A 23,311-nucleotide genomic window follows, 5' to 3' on the forward strand; every position below is an offset into this window, starting at 1 on the left:
TAGTAAGGTAGGTCTGAGTCAAAGAAACGGCTTTGACATTGGAGACAGGATAAGATTGCATTGCCTTCAGAGCTCAACTTGGCCCCAGTGACACCAAGCAGCTGTCAGTGACACGCCTCGTACACAGTTGGCCTTGGATTATGAGACACAAAACAAATGCTGTGCAAGAGAACTTGAGGTGGCTTTTAACCAAGTCTGACAGACATGTTTGTGGCCCACTGTGTGGCTCTGGGACAAGCATATAGGACACCCTTACGTAAACATATCACCAGAATGATTGACAATTTGGACAACCACTTATTTTGATGATCCACTCGGAAAACGAACATCCTCCACTATACCTTTAAGATTTCAATGGGGAACTTATTGCACATGGTGAATCCTGTAAAACAACTTAAAAAGTTGCACCAAAACAAAAGAGACAGGACTCCAAAATATCACGACAGTCGTCTATTTGGGGACATAACGTTTTTTCATGCAGTTACACTTGAGAAAGAAAGTCGGACCGAACCAATTTTATGCCATCATACGACAACAACAACAGCAGTAACTAAATAAGATGAAAGTTCAACCTTAAGGTAGGCATTTAATAAGACTCTGTTGGTGAGAAGGGAATTGTCAACAGCAGCAGGCAAACTACACTATATTGCCAAAAGTATTTGCTCACCTGCCTTGACTCACATATGAGCTTAAGTGACATCCCGTTCCTAATCCATAGGGTTCAATATGACGTCGGTCCACCCTTTGCAGCTAGAACAGCTTCAACTCTTCTGGGAAGGCTGTCCACAAGGTTTAGGAGTGTGTTTATGGGAATTTTTGACCATTCTTCCAGAAGCGCATTTGTGAGGTCGCACACTGATGTTGGACGAGAAGGCCTGGCTCTCAGTCTCCGCTCTAATTCATCCCAAAGGTGTTCTATCGGGTTGAGGTCAGGACTCTGTGCAGGCCAGTCAAGTTCATCCACACCAGACTCTGTCATCCATGTCTTTATGGACCTTGCTTTGTGCACTGGTGCACAGTCATGTTGGAAGAGGAAGGGGCCAGCTCCAAACTGTTCCCACAAAGTTGGGAGCATGGAATTGTCCAAAATGTCTTGGTATGCTGAAGCATTCAGAGTTCCTTTCACTGGAACTAAGGGGCCAAGCCCAGCTCCTGAAAAACAACCTCACACCATAATCCCCCCTCCACCAAACTTTACACTTGGCACAATGCAGTCAGACAAGTACCGTTCTCCTGGCAACCGCCAAACCCAGACCCGTCCATCAGATTGCCAGATGGAGAAGCGCGATTCGTCACTCCAGAGAACGCGTCTCCACTGCTCTAGAGTCCAGTGGCGGAGTGCTTTACACCACCGCATCCGACGCTTTGCATTGCACTTGGTGATGTATGGCTTGGATGCAGCTGCTCGACCATGGAAACCCATTCCGTGAAGCTCTCTGCGCACTGTTCTTGAGCTAATCTGAAGGCCACATGAAGTTTGGAGGTCTGTAGTGATTGACTCTGCAGAAAGTTGGCGACCTCTTCGCACTATGCGCGTCAGCATCCGCTGACCCCGCTCCGTCAGTTTACGTGGCCTACCACTTCGTGGCTGAGTTGCTGTCGTTCCCAAACACTTCCATTTTCTTATAATACAGCTGACAGTTGACTGTGGAATATTTAGGAGCGAGGAAATTTCACGACTGGATTTGTTGCACAGGTGGCATCCTATCACAGTTCCACGCTGGAATTCACTGAGCTCCTGAGAGCGACCCATTCTTTCACAAATGTTTGTAAAAACAGTCTGCATGCCTAGGTGCTTGAATTTATACACCTGTGGCCATGGAAGTGATTGGAACACCTGATTCCAATAATTTGGATGGGTGAGCAAATACTTTTGGCAATATAGTGTATGTTGACAAAATAACAAAACAATGGCTAAGATATTTATTATCAAATTTTGATATTATTCAAAATCTCAAAAGTAGGGCTGGGTAAATAATTAAATTTTCAATATAAAAAAAATTAGAAAAAAGCATTTTCAATCTTAGAAGCACTTTGTCACATTACATTTAAAGGTACACTATGCAACCGGTGTTGATTTTCCAGCGAGGCTCCCTACAGAGGGCGAAATTAAAAGTGCACTGTCGTAAATATGCACAGCTGTTCTCCTGGTTTCTCCGTCAAGCCAGGCGCGGTTGTTTTGAGCTTAGCAGCGAATGACTAATGCTGCGTTCACAATGGACGTAGCTGGCGCGACAGAAGCAGCGAGTTTACATGCAAAGTCAATGGTTGACGCGCGTCAAGGCGCAGCAAAAGGTCCCGCGGCGCGTTTTGAGCACCAGGCGCAGCACGTCTGAGCTGTTGAAGCAGCGCGTCGGGTGCGTTTAACGCAGGGAGAGAGACACAGCGCTGATGATCACTCCTCTTAAACAGTTTATTGACGCCTAAATTAACTTAAAATGCAGAAATCTGCCGGCAGAATATGCAGTTTGGATTATTTAGATGAAAAACACCTACCAGCTGCCGCCGCTGCTGATGAAGGGATCCATACTGTCGGCGCATCCCCGGTATGTGGGGGTCTGAGCGGCTCCGACAGAAAAAAATATTGAAGGCAGGATAATAATCTGAATGAACTGACTGCACTGATTACGTTTTCAGGTGTATTTTCTCACTTAAAAACATATTAAAACTACTTTATTCCCACTGATCACAGCAAATATAGCTGCAAGGCAGAGAAAGGATAGTGAAGCTCCGCCCAACGCGCCTCAGACACACTTTTGCAGCCAGAGCAGCAAAGCTGCTTCAGCCGCGCGTCAGAACTAACTGGTACAAGCAGCAAAAATGAAGCAGCAGACACGATTTTGCTGCTTTTGCTGCGTGAACGTAGCATAACTGCACAAAGATTGCCACTGTGCTAGCAATGAGAATGCTTTTAACTGGGGGCGTGTAGCAGTTCTCGCCGTAAAGCAAGACTGACTCTCACGAGACTTCTGAGCCTGTGGGTGCGGGTCGGTGCTCCTGCAGTTGCAAGTGCAGTATTTCCCCAACAGACCACCAGGGCGGCCGAGAATACCTTTGTTCAACCTGAAATGACTCATTTAGTCATCCATAACGTTATGGAACACATTAATTAACTGAAAAATGTTGCATAGTGTCCCTTTAAAGTAGTTTTGGTCAATTCTAACTGCCCCCAGTGGACAAAAGCTATGTTCTTTTGCCTTTTTGGGAAGACAGCATTTCCCATAAGGGCCACACACTAGCATGCAGTTGGATTGAACTACATTTGTTTCCAATGGCTAGGTGAAAGATGGATAGCGATGAAATAACAAATCTAATTGTGGTAAAACAATGCCTTATATTACAATGTTGAAAATAAGAAACCTTTAACTTTGGTTTTGTACTGTACTCCTGCAGCATTAGACTGCCCTGTGCCACATTTCAAGTTAATTGTCTAATCAGATTGGTCTTTCTGCAACCATTACGAGACCTTTAAAATGTTAAGCTTTATAAACCATAGGCTCTAAAAAAGTAGAACACACCTTTAGTTTTTTCTGTCATTTGTTGTTTAAACCTCCTTCATATCTCCTTAGTCTTCAAGTAAAGGATTAGATCAACAGGGAAACATATAAATGGTATAAAGAGAGCATATTTCTGAAAACCATGGCCTCCATTCAGCCTCACATGGTTCCACTTAAGTCAAGAATGATCTCCTTCAGTAAGGAGGACTCTTTCATTTGGCTTTGATTTACACCAACCTTCTCAGGGAATTTTTCGGGCGTAAATCACTACGGTCCTAAAAATCTGAACTCACAGCAGCTAACAAACTAAATGAATCTCTATTGTAAACTGGTAAAACCACGGAGATAAAAATGTAATTCAGTTAGATGACTGAGGAGGCTGGTTTAAATAAAGCTTAACGGGTATCTGAGTGACGCCCGGTGTAAGGAGGCATGGGTTTTCAGGAGTTTTACTTCAAAGAGACTTACAGGATTCCTCCACATTCATCATGTACGTACTAAACAATGTTTTCAGGCTCAGATGATTCTACTTTGAATGTGGAACTTGGAAAAAAATAACAGGACAGTAAGAAAGGGAAGAAAGAGTGGATGGAGACAAAGACATGTCCAAAGAAGGGAGGGCATAAAATTAAGGAATAAAGGTAGGAGAATCAAAGCTAGGGAGGGAGATTAATTAAGAGAAAGGATGGATGGAAGGAAGCATGACACAAGAAGTTAATGATGTAGGACACAGGAAAAGACAGAGGGACAAAATGACCCAAAAAGGGAAGAAAATCAAAAGAGAGACAAGGAAGGAAGGAAGAACCGAAGGAAGGACAGAAAGAACAGAAGGAAGGACCGGTGGAAGGAAGGAAGGAAGGAAGGAAGGAAGGAAGGAAGGAAGGAAGGAAGGAAGGAAGGAAGGAAGGAAGGAAGGAAGGAAGGAAGGAAGGAAGGAAGGAAGGAAGGAAGGAAGGAAGGAAGGAAAGACTGACGGAATGAAGGAAGGAAGGTAGGACCGACGGAAGGAAGGAAGGACTGTGGAAAACAAGCTAGATTGTTGAGGAGCGAGGACATAAGAATTTATAGATGGGCAAAGAAAGGGAGGCAGGACAACAAAAAGGAAAGCAGGAAGGAAGGAAGAACACCGATGAGGGGTAAAATCTAAAGGGATAAAAAGAAGTAATAATAAGGAATAACAACAAACAGTGATCTAAGGAAGTAGGGAAGGGAAAGAGGAAATAAAGAAAGGAAGCGGGACACTACTTCCTATATCCATACATACTTAAATGAAATGACTGAAATCAAAAATCCTTAGTTTTCCAAACTCTGTAGGAACCCAGCGCTTGCTACTTCACCAAAGCTTGTCCTTTTTAGACAAGCGAAACAGCAATGTCAGCATTTACCAACTATAATTTACAGGAACTCTTACCTCTGAAGTGGCTTTTCCTTTCTTCCTACTAAGGGTAAAGGTCAAACCAGCACTCCACTCTGCGGCCGGGCTTTTATCCCCTAGGAAAAGAAGGAAAAAAACAGAATTACTCATGAGTTGGTTTCTGTTTGAGTCTAACCACACCTCACTAAAGGCCTTCCAGACAAACATCACAGATTACAGCTGCTCTATTAGTTTTAGTTTTCTTCTTGTGCTCAAGAACACCGCAGCTGGATCAGAGCGAAGCGAGTTCTTCTGCACAAGAAAGCAGTGGATTAACACTGAAGGGTGCTTGAGCTGGAGAATCAGCTAAGCTCAGACAAAATGACTCTTTCTGCTAAGCTTTGAAACCAATCAAGCAGCCTATAGCCTTTAATATAAACTCTCCTGCTTTACGTCTACATTGAAAAAAAATCACAGACAGGGAAGAAAACTAAAACAGATGATGCACGTTATCCAGTAACCCTGACATGAGTCAGAGCCTTGTCAAAACTGTTAGGTGTGCATCGATTGTGACTCACAAGTCTGCAGGTTTAAACACCTCAGCACCCTACAGTGCAGACTCATATGTTAGGAGGTTGTTGTAGCAAAAAATTACAAGTTGATTACATGTGAGCATGTTGAAACAACCATCTCAGCACTCTAACAAGCATTTAAAAATTGAGTGAAAAAAGGCCCGCAGCATCACACTTCCTCCGCTATATATGTATTCTTAAAGCCTGATTTATTTAAAATATTGCTAAAAAAGCTCAATCTCACTTTTATTTCAGTGAAATTCTTAATCCAACCCTAATAAGGGGAAAAATATTATAGTTTTAGCTTGCATACAGAGGTTGCCTTGGAGTATAAGCACTAATATTGTGCAGTATGTGGGGAAGTGAGATGATGCTAAGGCTAACTACAGCAAAAGCTATCCCCTCAGCTGCTGCTCTTGCTTTTCTTCCCACCAACTGTTGTTCAGACGCAGCGTGTGGCCTCGGAGGCAAAAGAGTGTTTTCACAGCAAACACACCACTAGTAACAACGGGGAGAGTGCTGCCTTTAAAAAAAAGAGAAAAACAAACATAATTGCCCGGTTAGATTATAGGTCAGGCTGTGCCGTGTCGCTCTTGTAATTTGCAGACAGTCGACGTGTGATATCGCTCTGTCAACACAAGCCTATTGAACAGGTGTGGCAGTGACACATGGGTCTGCGCAGCTGCAGGGAGCACAGTCGCCTCAGTCACAGCAGCAAAAAGGGGGCCGGGTTGGCAGCTGCTGCATGCTGAAAACAAAGACAGGTCTGCAGCACAAGAGATCAGCTTACCAGCAAGGCTCAGGAGGGTTTAAAAAGCATTACTTTGGTTTTATTTCAGTGGGTTAAAAGGTTAGAAATATATTAAAATAAGATCTTTTTAAATTACAGTAAAGTCAACCCAACCAAACACACAAAAAACACACATCTGCCTATAAATAAGCTCCGTGTCCCACTTCGACAACAGTGTGAGGGAACACGGAGTCTAGTGTGGTGAACACAGGTGTGTCTTTGTCCGCCCACGTTTCCCTCGCTCCAAATGTCCTGCCCTGCTCATTTCCTGTCTGGAGCAGGAAGTGGGAAGAAGGGAACTCTGAGTCAGCAGGGGCGGTGATGATGTCACAGCAGGAAATAAAGGCAGGACTGTGTAGGGGGACGAGGGTAGAGCCAAATCCATGGCCTGAGTGCGTTACAGTGGTTGTAGGCTGGTTTGGAAAAGTTGAAATGGCTCCATCAACATCCAAGACGGTGCCGCGTTTAAATGTCAATAAAAAAAAAACCCTCAGCGGTCGACCTCAGCCTTCTTGTAAGAGCGCGGAGGTAAACAACCATCCATTCTGCCGATGGATGCCTCAAAGGGAAGGCACATTAGTATTGATCGAAGCGTTGCTTCTGTTCCTGGTCAAGTGCAGCTGACCTCTCAATCAGGTCAATACAAACAAATCGCTCCCAAAGATCAGTTCCATTTAAAGCATAGGCATTTAAAGGTTTGTTTCTTTTATCCAAGGTCAGTATTGCATACCTTATAGATAACACATAATGTAGGTATTACTAACAAATGATGTCCATGATTATGTATTTAAAACTCAGCAAAAGACAAAAGCGGCTCATTAGATGGTCATATAATGTCAATGTATATTAGATATTTCTTCTTACTCAATTCTTTGAAACAATGAATTGAGCACCTTTTTTATTGTGATCTGGGAGCTGTGAAGGCCATTAGAGCAGAGGGCTCATTATCATGTGGAGGAAACCAGTTTTAGGGGGATTTAATCTCTCCGACATGGATTATTATCCAGCTGGAAGTGGCTATAAGTACAGATAAGGGGTACAAAGGGTGCCAAGAAAATCTTAGCCCGCAAGATTAAACAACACACCAGCCTGAAGCAGTGAAGTCCTGACCTGAACATCTGAACGTCAGCGATGGAACGGACTCGTGAAACGAGGGAACCATTTTTAATTCTTAAGAAATACCCCTGAACAATTTCCTGTAGAAAATATTAATTGGAATTAGTGCTGTAGGATTTTACCAATGATAAAAAATTGCGATTTTTTTTCAACTGACATCGCAATTGGGATTTTCCTTTGCAATAAGAACAAGCATCAAGGGTTTGAGTTTTTCATCACCTTGAAAGCTAGCTTGCTAAAGGGTGCATTATACTTCTGCAACCGCACACATCAAATGTAGCTTGCGTCTGGTCGCGAACCAGTTTTGCTGGTTTGCTTCTGCAACGTCTGTCTGGAATTACTAGGGACGCACAGCAGTTTCCTGCCAAAGCGGTAGGGGGAGCCGATTAGAGAACTTGCGAGATCTTCTTCGGTGGCACTGGCGGGAGTGTTTATTTTCCAAAACAACACGTGTGAGGCATCGTACAAGTGGTTGTACTTCCGAACCTCTGCGATCAACCTTTCGTCGTGGTTATCCATTGTTGTTATTACTCGTCGATTTTTAAAAATGGCGCGCCCTGGCACCGAATCAAGAAGGAGGATCATACAGACAGCCGGAAAGGCATACCGAGGACCAATCACACCTGCTTTTTGTCTGCGCACTTCCGCTTGAGGTCTGCGCGGGTTTGCATCCGTCCAACGCTTAGTCAGGATTTTTTTTGGTGCACGACGATGGTTGCAGAACCTCTGTGTGGGGGGGCGTGGTCGCGCACAGAGACAGATTTGGCAGTTGCAAAGGCTATGCGTTAGCAGTATAAATTGACCTTAAGACTCCGTTGCTGCAGGAATTTACAGTAACCTTTGCGTGAAACAGTTCTTACTTCTATGATCATGCATTTGTCGGCATCCTAGCTGCAACCGTCTCTTCTTTTCTGTGTGGCGGCAAATCAACCTTAAGCGCATAACCACCACCTAAAGGACTGGAGTGATGAAATTTATAGTCCTACTCGTGTTAAATGTAATGTGACTAAAACTGAGTGCCTATATGTTTTAACAATTTATACCTAGCTAAATTGTGACTATATTGCAAATGCAATTAAAGGCCCCGCACTAACTGGAGTTGTATTCATTAAAATCCCATCACAACGCTATTAAATCATTCTAATAGTATTAATTGCTGATTTATTGATTCTAATGCTATGGGTAGTACCATAATAAGAGCAACACTTGTTGTTTGTATGTACTAAATGAGTTCTTTTTTCTTTTTAATAATAATGCAGCACAAAAACCTGAACTATTCAATGGATTTAATTGGATCCTTAAAGGAACAATCACTTGGAAATCTAACTTAATTTTAGTATGTGTCGGCATTTAGGTTTAGTTAAAACCTGCCAAACAATCCACAGTGAGAAAGTGATTTAGTGTTTTTCCTTTGTTTTTTTGTGGTTTGCTTTCCTTTATTATTGTCCTTTAAGGTGGGATATTAACATTAGCCCACCTTAATATCACGAATTCCATCTTTATTCCACCAAAAGAGGCGATTCCAATAATCAGGAACTCACCTTCATGTAATCAGTTACTGCTTATGTAACTTTATTTACAAAGTAAGTGACCAAGAAAAAGTGGTAATGTAACATGTATTCTCGCTAGGACTGAAACAAGTAATCATCATTAATCTAATTTAGTAATCAATTAGTACTATTATTACTTTAGTTGACAGAACAGCCCACTTAGAGCAGTAAATATACCTATATTAGGAAAAAAATGTATGAATATTTTGCATTAAAGATAAAAAAATATATTTTTCATCCGTCAATATGCTCTTTCCAGCCAACTTAAGTGGAAAAGTTTTAGCTTCACCTGGTTTGGTTTCATAAAGTCTTGTTTAAGGGACCTTTTGCTATCAATTTGAAAAATAATCATGAGGTGAAGCCCTAATTGAACTGAACTGCATTCAAAAAACAAAGACTAAAGACTATTTAAGAAGAAATTTTAATGTTAAATAATATTTTATAACTCCTGTAATCCAACCAAACTATATTTAGACGCATATAGATCTTAAACAGAGGAGACAACATTAAAACAAATGAGTCTGCATTAGTTACTGCATTAGTTATTACTGGGCGATATGGCGATATATATCGTGAGGACGAGAGAAACATGTCTATCGTGACCTTTCTCCTCTATTTTTTCTATCGTGATAAACTTTTTTATTATTATCATTACTCCTAATATACATTTTAATATAATTTGTTAATATAACATTTTGCGTTTTTGCTATGCAAACTCTAAGTGTATATAACAAAAAAAAAAAAAAAGAGAATAAAAAGATAATGTGTAGAGAACATGGTTTTGCGACACTACACCGCTTTACGTCACGTGGCTTTGCACCATACGTTTGCGACATTACTGACGGAGAGAGCCCGCGAAATTTCTTTCTGGCTTGAAAAAAAATGAATGATGGACACCCAAGAAGATGTTACCACAGCAGCGGTTATAGAGTCCGAAACGGTTGCCAGGTCACAGACACAACAAACACCACTTTTGCCCAAAAGGGGAGGCAGCTCGGTTGTTTGGTTATATTTCGGATTTCAGCCATCTGATAAAGAACAAACGCAGCCGATATGTAAACTGTGCAGCAAAGCCGTTCCAGCGGCTGATGCAAATACTTCCGGCCTCTTTTACCACCTGAAGAAAAATCATGAACAAGAACACGGGAAACTACAACCACTCCGATCAAAACAAACAAGGGATGAAAATACAGGAAGCACTGGAAAGAAATTCTCACAGCCGAAGCTTAAGGAAGCATTCACCCAAGGATCACAATATGAGAAGACGTCTCAGCGACACAAGCAGATCACAGGTGCTATTTCACGCTATATCTGTAAAGGCATGGCCCCCGTTTACATAGTCGAGAAAGACAGACCTCGTCCGTACACTCGATCCCAGATATGTGATGCCTAGTCGAAAACATTTCAGTAAAGTGGAGCTGCCTGGCTTATATGCTAGTTGTCGGGCTGAAGTGGAGAGAGAGGTACGCAGTGGTGCGACGCATTATGTGTTGACTACGGACATGTGGATGAGTAGAGCAACACAGCCTTATATGAGTAAGTGAAAGACAAGAGAAAAACCTGGCCTTGGAATTTTATAAAATGTCAACAACAAACTAATATTAAATGATTAATTACTGCAGCACAATAGCCAAGATTCTATACTGTTCACTGTCATGGCAGCAAATTGCATAACTGGTGTTCTTGGTTTGGAGTTGGGATTCTCATATTAGGAAACAAGATGATGGGTAAAAAATAGTAACCTGACAACAGCCAGATGCATGTCTCGCTCCGCCCAGCTCCACTCACATATGTGAGTGGAGCTTGGCGGAGCGAGACATGCATCTGGCTGTTGTCAGGTTAAAAAAATAGGCGATGAAAGATTTTTTATGAAAACATAAAATGCAACATAAAATGCAACATCAGTTGTGGTATATCGTGATATATATCGTTATCGTGATATAAAATAATCCATATCGTGATATAGTTTTTTTTCCCATATCGCCCAGCCCTAGTCTGCATTGTGATCGGAGATTCCCTCCAGCAGTATTCATTATTGAGATAATGCTCTCCTATTATTTACTGTAGCTTCAGCTGTTCTATCATAGTAAGTGCAGCCTGGTTTTCATTACAGTGAGCCCATCTCCTCTCTCCTCAGTGGGATTCTCCACGCTCTCAGTGAGCCCTCGCCTCTGGAAAAACCACACATGGTGGGAATTATGGAATATTGCTGTGTCAGGAATGTTCCCACGATGGCCAGTGGGATCTAATGGAGGTCCCACTGGTTGGTTGGCTGCCAGCTGGGTTTAGTAATAACACGCATGCAAAGCTGCGCGGTGAATCCTTGTTGTATGAGGACACGTTTTGGACCTGTTGCTTTCTTGTTGGATCAGAGACACTCCTTTGTGGGAAACCATCTGGTTTTTACTTTATGTATTCCGTTACCTCATCATAAGGATGGATTTAGACTCTGTTATCTACAGATTTGTGTGGAACAAAAGGTTATTTATAAAGGTGGCTAAATGAAAAGGATTTTATTAATGTGTAGCAGAGTAAAGATGCCATAATAAATGTTTTACTTTCCTTTCGTTTTGCATATTTACCAATTTGTGTTGGAAAAATGAGTAAAATGCCAACGTAGGTTTTTAAAATAGAAAAAAAACATCAATATTCTTGCTGCTCCTGATGAGCTGCGATGAATGAGGATCAAAATAATCAGAAATCACTGTAGTGATAAAAAAAAAAGGTAATCAGTCACTATTTTGGCTCAGAAACTCGGTCAATACAACCTTGCAGTCACTTCCAGAGCTGCAGGGGTATTAGTCAAACAGATTTGGATAAAAACAGTCACACGTACACACATCGCTTTATGAGATTAAGCTCGCAGGAGTGAGTTGCTGTCAAGGGATTCTGCTGCTGCTGCTACTGCACACAAAAAACTGTGCCAATCCACTTCTGCCGCTGCAAGCAGCCTTTACTGGCTGGAGTCTTTCTGCATTGTAGGTCACTGCAGTGAAACTCTAGATTCCTTCAGTGTCCTCAATAAACCCTGATGTCAAAAAAAAGGAATATCTGAGCTGCCTGTGCTCACTAGTCTCTTACAGTAAAAACAGAGCGATGCATAGAGGAGGGTGAGAAAAAGGAGGGACTTCCAGAGTTTGGCGAAGGACACAAGAACAAAGACGAATGACCTCACCGTTTCCAAGCTGTTGAAACCTCTTCCATCCAAGTGTTTCACATGTTCCTAGCAGGTGCTCTTCTGCTTCCTAAAGCCAATCCTTAGTGTATGTTGCTCCCACCAATGAGCAAGCAGCTTCCCCACACTTCCCAGTTCACTTCCTTGAGGTTTCACTGCACACTTAAGTGCTGCAAGCTGAGGACCTGAGCTGGGTAACCTTCCTGATCGGGGCCGAATGAGTGGTTAGAAGATGTAAGGGAGGAAAATAGGCTAGAGTACATATTTAGAGTGTTCAGCCCTAGTTTTGGATCTGGAGCAAGTCTGCAGCTGGAACTAAACGCAGAACCAGTCAAAACGGGGGAAGGATCTAAATAATATATGGGTGCAGGAGAGTGTAATCATGGGAAAATGCAAAACTGTATCTGTGGCTGCAGTTGAAAAAGAGGATAACTGGAATAGCAAACAGCTCAGTTACAGTTTTATAATTTATGCAGGGGGGCATATAAACAGATATTTTTTTGTTTTTTATCTTAAATGTAAACTGCATATGTTTTACAATACCGTAATTACTTCTCTTAGTGGGTTGCTCTGTCAGCTAAAGGCATATTTTACAGTCTCTATATTCCATTTAAGGATTAACCAAAACTAAATTAGTTGATGATTATTTCAATAATCAGATTATTCATGATTAGGGCTTGTTTCAGCCCTAGTTTAGATATTTGCAAATTTTGTAGATCAGTCTTTTTTTTGTACCCATTTTTTTTTTATTATTCAGGTCCACTAGAGTGGCATCTTTTCTTGTCTTTTCCATTTTGAAAAGCGACTAAGAACCAGTTTAGACCTGGCACTAACACGCAGCCTAAAGATCCAATCGTATCTATACATTGATAAAAAAAAAAAAAAAAAACTCATGTAAGGACACTTAAGACCACTTGGACCACCTTAGAAAGTGGTCCGGGTAACGTAAATATAGTTTAAACACAAATTAGGGACACATTTTTCCTCTGCTAAAGCACCAGTGCTACCTGAATGAGTCTAGCTTCAGAAACAGAGAATTCTCAATTAATCACGATTAAATTGACTATTTCAGCCCTAAAAATTTCCTCAAACAGCGCTACTAAAATCAGCACAAGACAACCCTATTGCTAGCTAAAATAATTCAAACATTGGATTTCTATAGATAAAAGACTTACTATCAGGAATCTCCTCAACTACCTCTATAGTTATGCGGCTTAGACTTCTGGAGGACATAGGGACCCCTATTTCATCTTTCTGCTTCATTCTATCTCTATTCTCCCACTCTGCAGAATCTGTTATTATCTCTAACGTTCTGCTCTCTCTGCTTTTTCTCATAGTAGCTTTGCCTCTTTTGGTCCTGTTTGGCTGTGACACCATCCTTGAGAGAAATATCAGCTGTGCTGCTGCCATCAACACCTTTGTTTATAGATGTTGGAGATCGGCCTGTTTTCCAGTGTAATCCTGTTTCTCTGACTGTGACAGGCTGGATATGCCCTCTTCATCCTCTGACATGGGAGCTGGCTCAGAGCTCGTCTGCCTGGCTGTGTGTTTCCTGGACGGGGCCGCCTATTACAGCTGCTTTTTGTAACTCTGCTTCTGTCTCCTTGAACTCCAGTCGGCCTCGGCCGATGGCCGCTCACACTGAGCCTGGTTTTGCTGGAAGTTTCTTCCTGTTAAAAAGGAGTTTTTCCTCTCCACTGTCGCTACAAGCATGCTTAGTGTGAGGTATTGTATTTGAGTCAATGAAATCAACCTTTTTTCCTTAGATAGAAAACTTTGAATCAATTTGACTCTATGATCTGGCGAACTGTAAAGTGCCTTGAGATGACATGTGTTGTGAATTGGAGCTATAGAAATAAACTGAATTGAATCATCAGTAAAAAGATTACATTTTAAATTTTGTTGATCAGCCAACCTCGTGCAGCATTATGGATAAACAAAATAAAAACATGTGCAAGCAAGTAGTCAGGTGTTTTATGGCCCAAATCAATATCTTTAGTGTCTGTGCGCTGACATTTAACTTTTATAGTCCAACATTATTTATCCTCCATTTCCTTTCATTGATCGTTTAAAACCACAAAACTGTTATTCAAATGATTTCTAACCATGCTGATTTAAGAATAACAGAATATTTTTCTATTATATTCCATTTCTAGAAATCATTAGGGGTGTAAAATACATTTATCACCTGTAAGTTGGTTGACCAGTTCTGCTCCTAACGCTTAAGGAGACAGGCTCACCTAAAACCCAACCAATTAAAATGCTCTCAGAATAGTGATTCCATCATATTAAACCACATCTGATTTCTCTAAACAATAAATAAAGCTGAATCCTCAGAGGATTTCCATGGAATCCAAACCCAGGGGTTAAAGGTTCAAAAAGCAACACCCGCTGCAGCAAACATTTCAGGCCAAGAGGCATTTCACAGTGGCGTGAGAGGAAACAGAAGTTTCATTTGTTTACTTATGTGTGGTGCCTCTGTCCCACAAAATAAAAATAAAAAACAGTCTCAGCTAAACTTCGATTGTTGACTTGAAAATGTTGTTGTGGTTTCGTGGGGAAAAAGCTAACTGCTTATATTAAGAGGTGAGAGAGGATGCTGCTTGTGGTCAACTTAAAACCAGACTCTAAAGGAAGTACAGAAAGCTGCAGCCATTTCATTCAATTTACTATAAAACGTAAAGCAATCAACAGAGTATGGTATAAATCCGACTTCTCCGTCTGCATATAGTTACTCTTATGCCCAGCAGCTCATGAATCACCTGGTCTGTAATATATTTCCTATAGACCAGCACAGCAGCCAGACTGCAAACACATCTACTCTGAGTAAGCACTTTGTTTGCTCTTAGTACGACTCTTGCTGACTCCAGCTTGCCTTAAGCATTCCATGTCTTCTCCGATTCAAAGAGCCATTATCCTGAATCCGACTCCAAAGGCTGCCCATCCACACAGACACCCAATGCCATTCATCACCCCCCCACTACTGTTGTGGTGGAGCATAATCTAGACCCGTGAAGGAAAAAGAAACCAAAATACATAAATCACCTCTTTCACTTCGTTATCCAGGATGATATTGGATACAGCTGCTGAAATTCCAGACGATAACTCCCACGGGGACGGGTGTATGTACGCTTTGGCAATCTTTGATGTAGGGATCCGATTTAGTGTGATTACTCAACTTAATTTATCATCAGGTGCAAAAAACAGCAACAACAAAAAAAGTCATTTCTGGTGTTGATCGTCCTGACAGCATTTTAGAAGTTAAACAAGCTGTGATTTTGCTTTGCAAGCAGGTTGACATAACAAGAAATGTGGTTTAAAATTTTACTTTATCTATTTAACAAAAAACATGTCATGCAAAATTAGGGAAAAAAAGAAATACAAGTACTTTTACAAATAATCTTATTAGTAAGGCATTTTTTATTTAATCTTAATATTAGGGCTGCAGCTAATGGTTATTTTATTAATCAATAAATCTATTGATTACTTTCAGAATTAATTGATTATAATAGGAAAAGGTTCCTTACATAAGATATTATACAGATTTTACACCTAATGTAGTTAAAACTAATCCACCTCAGGAGTACTTTTTTTTATCGTGAAAGCAAAATGTTAAATTTTTTTCCTAATGGTTGCTTTTGTAGTCAATAGCATGTTCGAGATTCTCTGTGTTCCAGTTCACAATTTTTAAATAACATAATAATCACGGTTAACTCGATTAATGCCCTACAGGGATGTGGGGGGGAAAAATCAATTTGGCGATATATTGTGATTTTCAACTCTCGATATATCGATCTTTATGCTCCTAGTATCGCTTTGCAAAAAAAAAATTTTTTTTTTACCTGAAACAATGAGGGAAAATGGGCTACCTCCACACCGCCACTCCTTTTGCTGTTCAACGCAGCGCCCTATCTTTAGTTGAGGCAGTCAGAGTGAAAGACTTGGACACATTTTTATCTGTACATTTAATTTGATTGGTGGGAAAATATCACAATATATAGCGATATATAGCAATATTTTGACCCAAGTATGGTGACACATATATCGCAACACCGATTCCAATACTCCCCCCTAATGCCCTACTCAGTATAAATGCAACTAGTTCTTTAAAGTACTAACAGGTTGTTGAACACTCACCAAGGCGTAACAGCAAATGTGGCCGGATGAAACCAAAATTGAATTTCTACATTCAAAATTCTACTTGCATACAGGAAAACCAAGCACCCTGAATCACCCCCGAACGCACCGTCTGGACTGTGAAACATGGCATCGTACTGTTGGGACACAGCTGTTACAGGAAAGCCGCCGTTTCACAAAACTTTGGGGAAGCTTTTTCTTTAAAGGCAGGACAAAATCCCTAAACATACAGAAAAAAAATGGAGTGCTTAAGATATAATATTTGATAATTTAACTTTATTGATCTCAGATTGGAGAAATTTACCTCTGCATTTAACCCACCCCATAGGGAGCAGTGTGGGGTTAAAGGTCTTTGCTCAGGGACCCAGAGTGGCAGAATGCCCTTACCACTAAGCAGCCACTCCCGAAGAATAGAAGAATAAGGATACCATGTGCTAAAATGGCCTAGTCAAAGTAAACACTTATATCCATCACATACATATAATTTACAATGTTTTCCTTCAGATGGTGTTTTTTGGGGGTTAAAAGAGGCCCAGAAAGAAACAGTCCATCTGTGAAGGAGTAGAGGATAAAGAAAGAGTGGGGGTGACCCACCACAGAGCAGAGGGAATCCGCCACCTGCCTCCTCTGAAGATGAAGCTTCAACAAAGAGACACATTAGTAAACTGTAACAGTAAGCTGGTGAGTGAAAAAACATGTCAAAGTTTGGAGTTAATTTTCCCTCATGCATGCACTTTGTGGCTCAGAGTAAAATAAAGCAGGATGACGGCCTCTAATCAGTTAAGAACTGCCTGCTGTGTTCATCAATTCGCCGCCTCGGTGCAGCCAGGTTGTTTGACACACCTCATTTCCTGGTGAAGCATTAGGATCCTAAACAGTGCTGCTTAAGTAAGGATATAAAGCCTTATTGTCAGTAAATGCCTTGGGAAAAGGACAGAAAACAGCCCTAACAAAGGCAAAAGAGGTGTATCTGGGTCTCCAACAGTTTATTTCCATCAACAGAAGGAGGCTGAGCTAATACTCTTGAATACGTGTGTATATATATGTAAAGGCCAACAGGAAGAGCGACCTGCTATCTGCAACAAGCAGAGGTTCTGCAGGCTACAGCCAGCCCTGGTTAGCTGTTCGCCTTTGTTTGCAGACGCCAGGGCCAGCTCCCGCCAAAGGTCAGTGAAATGTTGGCAGAGCGAGGCCCCTAACACAGCCTGGAGCCACGTGCCCTGTGACAAGTGGGGGGAGTGCCTTGTTTTTCCTCCATTTTTAAAATCGGAATCTTACCAAAGCGACGGGTCAAAAGGACTTTGACATTTTCTGGTTAATTTTTAACCTCCAACGATTAAAATATCAATCTCTCCCTCTTATACGGCACCTTTATAAACTCTTACTAGGCAGTAATTTCTCCATATTACAACAAATGACTCAAACCAATGGACAAAAACGAAACATGGTACAGAAAAAGGTTTGACTTTAGAACCACCTTTAAAAGAGCTGCACATCTCCAGCTGTGCCTGTCCAAATACCAAGAGAGAATGTCTTTTACTAAAAGGTTTTCACTCATTTCTTTAGGTCTGGATTTTGGCAAAGTCGTTCCAAACATGTATGCTGGAAATTGAACCTCTATGCAGGTCTCCTTGGCTTTTCGTACAAGACTTAACAACATTTAGCCCCATCATCTCTTTCCCCAAAACATGCTGCTGCCATCATAAGAGGTGATGGTGACGAGTCCGCCTACAGGTGCGAGGTTGACCATCTGGTGACCTGGTGCAGGGAGAACAACCTGGAGCTCAACGCTCTAAAGCTCTAAACAGTGGAGATGGTTGTGGACTTCAGGAAGAACTCACCCCCAGCTATCTCCATCACTCTCTGCGACTCCATTGACTCTGTGGAGTCTTTCCGCTTCCTGGGAACTATCATCTCACGGAGCATAAAGTGGGAGCTGAACATCAACTCTCTCACCAAGAAAGCCCAGCAAAGGATGCATTTCCTGCATCAAATGAAAAAAATTCAACCTCCCAAGGACAATGATGGTGCACTTCTACTCCTCCATCATTGAGTTCATCCTCCATCACCATCTGGTACTCTGGTACCACCGCCAAGGACAAGGGCAGACTGCAGCATGTCATCCGGTCTGCAAAGAAGGTGATTGGCTGCAATCTTCCATCATTCCAGGATCTGTACGCCTCCAGGACTCTGAGGCATGCAGGGAAGATTATGGCTAATCCCTCGAACCCCAGCCACAAACTATTTCAGTCACTTCCCTCTAGCAGGAGGTTGTGGACCAAAACCTCACGGCACAAGAACAGTTTCTTCCCATCCGCTACCAGCCTAATCAACAAGGCCCAGAGACCTCCATGACACTGTCACTGCCTCCCTCCCACATTCAGGACCTACAAGCTACACCAACATAGCATCTCCAGACCTCCTGCATTACATTAACGCACAATCTACTGTGTATATAGTATATAGCTATAGATTCTGTATTCCTTATAAGTGCAAACCTACTTGGCAATAAAGTTGAGTTTGATATTTTGGATGTAGACAAATGTTTTGGTGTCATTCCATCAGAGAAACCTTAAATAGTTCCACCATTTTTTTTTCTTTTCAGTGACAAGCTGGGAAAAAGTTCAAAGGATTTGCTTAGTTTCATAAGGCCCAGTCTCAGGTTCGGACCACGCCGTCCTCCTTATAGCTGCACCTCTGGCTGCAACACAATCTGAGTAACGTTACACCGACCACCGCCGGCACCTCTAGCCTCATGGTCTGAGCTTTTGTGAGGGGTGTGGGTCTGAATGAGGGGACTGATGCTGAGTGAAAAACATGAGCAGCTTTCAGGACACATCACCCATGTAAGAACCGTTGTTCTAATCTTATCAGCCACATTCCAGTGAAGCAAAGAATGCTAAGAAAGCCAGAAAATATTTTAGCCTCAAGACGGAAATGATGAAAGTAAAATGTAGAAATGCTTTTAGGGCCATTTCAGCATGCGGTCTACTGCCGTAACAGAATCTTAAACCCATTTCTGGTCTTTTTATGACAGAGCTGTTGAATATGATCGCGCTTCTATGCGTTTCCTCAGCTGCGGTAATCTTGTTGGGGTGAAACCCACAAACGAAACAAGAAAATTTACTTTTTTTTTATTTTACATTACCAGTCATAACTAAAGTCACTTTCTGGAAGTAGTGCAGGAAACAGACAGAGCTAACAGCCCCCGGAGGAACGCCCCCAGAGTTTTCCAGATGTGTTTTGGACACTTTTTACATCAGCCCTCTCCCGCTTCTCTAAGACAAAGAGGGAAATCAGACACGGACATGTCTCTTGCAAAACAAAAAAGAAAAGAAGCCTAAGTTGCTTACTTGAGGAGGGAGCATGCAGACGGCTAGTGGTCATTTTCAGCCCATTAACGGCACTGTAAGCGAATGGGCCATCTCCATGCCCAGAATAATGTGCTTCTAGTCTACTGCTTGCTGATGCAAATCAAGCGTCCCTTCAGGACGCAGACGGTCTATTATAACGTCACTGTGGGGAATAAAAGCCGGGCCAAGTGGTTGTTCAGTGGCTTTTTTCCTGGAAGAAGAGTGGCATTTGTGTTGTTAAGCTATAAATTAAAAAGCTTAAAGTAAGAGATTACTAAAACATGTCAACAGATTGTAGAAAATAAAAGTCACCAGGCCAGCTTTGGTCTTACACAGAAACACATGTCGAATAAACAAATAAGAGGCAAAACAGATGTAAATGAGGTAGGGTGGCTACGAAAAGACAGGGTGTTGGTTAATCTAGAAAAAGCAAAACAAAATTTAAAAAAGGGTAAAGTTCTTAACCCACAAAACTCCCCCCCTTCTGCAGCCACTTTCTCCAAACACTTCTTTATTTCTCTGTATATTTTCTGAATGGATCAACAGTGCACTGCCGCTGTAAGTGGTGTTACACCTCACAGCCAACAAGCGAGGCTCTGTAGCAGCTTCCTTATGGAAGATTTATCTAAAACACAGCGTGCAGTTTTATTTGTACCCTTTGAAAACTTCTGGTAAAGACCAGAATTTGTCAATCTGCTTCAATTTGGTGGATGACACATTTAAATTGGGTGTAGGGTGCAAACCCAGTGGCTCAGACAAACTCTATCGGTCTCCGCCAGTCACGTGACATTTGTTGCTAAGACGCCATTTTAGGTGGAAAAGGCGTAGTGTACCGCGCCAGAGGTAAACAATTGACGTCACTTGGCGGAGACCGATAGTCATCTTGTATACACAATGAAATTTCAATGCATACAGCTTACAACAGAGGAACAAACATTACCGTTTATAAAGAGCATCGGTGATCATGAATGTAGACAGTGTGGAAAACCAGTTTAAATGGTCCAAAAGGCATTGATATGGAAAGATTCAGTGCAGTTAAATAAATATGTTGCAAATGCAGTAGAAGATTGAGTTGTGTTCTATTTTAAGGGATTTAACGAAAAAAATCAGCCATGTTGGTAGTGCAAATATGATGTTTTAAAGTGTGATGCAGTAAAGGCTGGATTATAGTTCTGCATCCGCACACATCAAATGTCACTTGCGTCTGGTTGCGAACCAGTTTCGCTGGTATGCTTCGGTCTGGAATTACTAGGGACGCACAGCAGTTTGCCGCCAAAGCGCAAGCCTATACGAGAACTCATGAGAACTTCTTCGGCGGCGCCGGCGGGAGTATTTATTTTCGAAAACAAGATGTCTCAGGCATCGTACAAGTGGCTGTACTTCCAAACCTCTTTGATCAAGCTTTCGTCGTGGTTATCCATTGTTGTTATTAGTCCTCGGTTTTTAAAAATGGCGGCACACCAGCGCCGAATCGAGAAGGACGACCACACAGACCAATCACAGCTGCCTTTTGTCTGCGCACTTCCGCTTGAGGTCTGCGACCTTCTGATGCGTAGCCAGGTTTTTTTTTAGACAGATTTGATGGCTGCAGAGACTATGCCTCAGAGGCTTGTTGTTTTTTTTCTTCCCATAACAGAGGTGGGTGGTTTTCCACACCTCTCAGTGAATTTATTCTTATTATATAATAGAAGTGTTGACTAAATGAAAATAAAAATAACCTGGACACCATAGCTTTTTTCCAGCCTTGTAGCGCTCGCTTTGCCATGCCGCCCTGGGTAGAAAGTCATATACAGACTAAATGGGTGAGTAAGGTTAAAGCAGGGTCACTAGACAGTATATAAGACACTTCAAAGACAAGTGGAAAAAAATAGGCATTTAGGTGATAAATAAATGCATTTGGTTTTGGCACTTATGTTGCAGTCTAATATGAGAGCTGGGCTGTGTTCAGCCACTGATCACACTGGCTGCATGTCATCTGACGTCACCAAACAAAGAGGATTAAAACTTCCTTCGTGAGCTGCCTGCGCAGGAATACTAGTTCATCATTACCTGCACATAACCCCCCCCAAAAAAATTTGCAAAGTTATTTGCCAGCATTTATATCTTATTGTTTTCACCTAAACCTCAAACATTAGCTCGACAGTGTCCTCGGTTAATACAGCCTCCAGGTATCAGGGTGGAGACATCTTTCCTTTTTTATTTAGCTGGAAACAGACTCAGTGGGAGGGTCTTATTTATCCACATTTACTCCCAGATGACTACAGCTGCGCTTTTTGGGAATAAAAATCGATAAATGCCCCGAAAAACAATGAGCTCATGTAGATTTGTCACTCCCTTGAAGAGAGAAGGGTCGTTTCCGAGTCCCCCACAAACGCAGCACGGCCCTTCTCCCAGAGAAGGGGATTGTTCAATGGCCGCAGATGGGGCACCCAGGAGCCCTCTCAATTAAACACCCAAATACAGCGAACAGCCAGAAAACAGACAATTACGCAGACTTACGTGTTTTTTAAAGTGTTTTTTTGTAAGTCAGCGAGCTACTTCTCTTTTCTTTTCCCGAGGTCAGTTTGGGATGGGCGGACAATGAAGATATACAAATAGATTAAAGCGATATTTATGGGATTTTATCAGTACTAGTTGCTATTAGAAGATATTAAACAATTTAATCTACCAATATGTCCGGGTATAGAATAAAAAAATCTACTTACGGTGAAATAGGATTCACAAAGAGATCCCCCCTTTTTCTCCTCCTTGTTGTCCAAGATGATGAATATCCCTGCCCTCAGTAAGGGGGGACAAACAGAGGAGGGGAACTCCAGTTAAGATGGAGATAGTTTAAGTTTTTTAAATATAAATGTAATTCAAACTGTCCGCTGTCCTCATGTTTTCACTCGCGATCCATGAATCTGCTCCCATTCTTCTCTCCCGCAGCTGCTGGGGAGACACGCTGCGCGTCTCCGCCGTTTCCTGTCCAGTTCAGGAACACTCGGACGCTGCCTTCAGGGACCGTCGGAAGAGGAGGGGCAGACGGCTAAAACATGATGCAGGGTCTTTATGAAGTTTGGACACGGAGTTTAAATTCTTTCCACATCCTTTGAAGTTTTTTTTTTTATGAATGAAATTCATAATATATACATAATATATTTATATAAAAAAAAATAGCACTGTAAATATACAGTCATGTGTTTATATTACAATTTTTTTTATGTATTTATTACTGTTTTCAAGGCTGCACTTTAAAATATGAAATTGTCTAGAGCTGTTCTAAACGAAATTTCTTTTTGTTTACGCTTGTGTATACAAAATGACAAAATAAATCTGTCTAAGTCTGTTAATTTAATATTTATTCTCACCCATATGCTTCAATCGCTTTCTGTAGAAATCGAACTGCCATCGTGGGGGTGATTTAAAGCAGGGATCAATAATAATAATAAAATACCCCAATATTTGATCATCTTACATGATTATGTCTCATTATAAATATAATACATCCATTAAAAAAAAAAAAAAAAAACAACGAATGTCTACTTAAATTCACATGCCAGCAAGGAGCGAGATAAAAAACAAAAGCAAAAGCAGAGAGAAGGCCCTAGGTCCTAGGAGCTGCAGAGATGGAAGGACAACCTTTTAATAACACACTTAACAAATATGGTCTTAGGAGAGGGGTGCTAATAATTAAACTATCATTGAAGAATATGCTGGTGAAGGTTCTCAGTCATCCAGGTCATAGTCGTTCCAAAAAAGTTAAAAGCAATCCACTGGACTTGGTT

The 23,311-nt window shown here is 41.5% G+C and overlaps 1 protein-coding gene across 3 annotated transcripts in view; it reads right to left on the minus strand.

Annotated features, from left to right (window-relative positions):
- raph1b (Ras association (RalGDS/AF-6) and pleckstrin homology domains 1b) overlaps positions 1-22,430 on the minus strand; it is a 55,827-nt gene extending 33,397 nt beyond the window's left edge. For all 3 annotated transcript variants that reach the window (XM_038279513.1, XM_038279444.1, XM_038279360.1), the window contains exons 1-2: positions 22,250-22,430; positions 4,909-4,988 (exon numbers count right to left, since the gene is read on the minus strand). The gene's annotated coding sequence lies outside the window, so the exon portion shown is untranslated. The remainder of the gene's footprint in view (positions 1-4,908; positions 4,989-22,249) is intronic.
- Between the last annotated feature and the right edge of the window lie 881 nt (positions 22,431-23,311).

Source organism: Cyprinodon tularosa, unplaced genomic scaffold (assembly GCF_016077235.1).
Source record: "Cyprinodon tularosa strain WSP-4 unplaced genomic scaffold, ASM1607723v1 ctg1, whole genome shotgun sequence".
NCBI lineage: Eukaryota > Metazoa > Chordata > Actinopteri > Cyprinodontiformes > Cyprinodontidae > Cyprinodon > Cyprinodon tularosa.